Source organism: Pteropus vampyrus, unplaced genomic scaffold (genome assembly GCF_000151845.1).
Source record: "Pteropus vampyrus isolate Shadow unplaced genomic scaffold, Pvam_2.0 Scaffold132, whole genome shotgun sequence".
Lineage (NCBI taxonomy): Eukaryota > Metazoa > Chordata > Mammalia > Chiroptera > Pteropodidae > Pteropus > Pteropus vampyrus.
Window position 1 is genome coordinate 791,258 of NW_011888913.1, and position 937 is coordinate 792,194.

Here is a 937-nt window from a genome sequence, read left to right on the forward strand (position 1 = left end):
GCAAATACCTTCTCTTGGTTGCTGGCGGGCCTCTCCACTCCCCAGAGCCTCACCAGAATTAGAGAGAGAGGAGAGAGAGCTTCCCCATACATAAGTCACAATTTTTTTTATAACCTTGGCTCAGATACCACCATCTTTGTGTAACTTATTCTCAAAAGTCACATCCCATCACTTCTGCAATATGCTCTGAGTCAGAAGCACATAACCAAACCCACACGGATTCAACCAGAAGAGATTTCAAGAGTTATGAGCCCAGGAGGCAGGGGTCACTAGGGCCACCCTGGAAGCCACTGTCACACCAGGTAGTCTCCAAGTTGAACTCTTTTTTTATGTTTTTAAATTTCTTACAACGTTGGTTGTATGCCGGGGAGATGGATCTTTGGTACTTCCACATGTCAATATCTAAATTTAATGATGAGCCTGATCAGATAAAAATTACTTGCTGAAAAAAATTATTCTAATTTGCGTTTTGGTCAGGAAAAACTGTAGCTGAATGTTCACCGCCTCTGTATTTGGAGTTCTCATTCCAATCCTGAAATCTTTAGTGACCTCGGATGTTGGGTTTTGACTTTTTCTCTTTAAGGAAAGACCTGAATGTACAGCTAATAAAAATGTCTGACTTCATTTCCAGCGAACTATAATTAAATTATATAAAGGAGAGCGTCACCATTCGAAATCATATACAGGTAATGATGCCAGTTAAATGAGAATGTGAGATAATTATATCTGATGATATAATTAGAAGAAGATCATTTAAGTTAGTCATTTCCAACATAGATGTGAATGTCTTAATTATTGAAAGTGCAACATTTGAAAACCCAAATACTTAATCCCACACGAATGCACTAAGTTAGAATTTCTGGGGTGGCCCCGTAAAGTGATGAATTTGAATGAAGCATTCAAATGCATAATGCCTACTGAAAACAATTATAGTCTT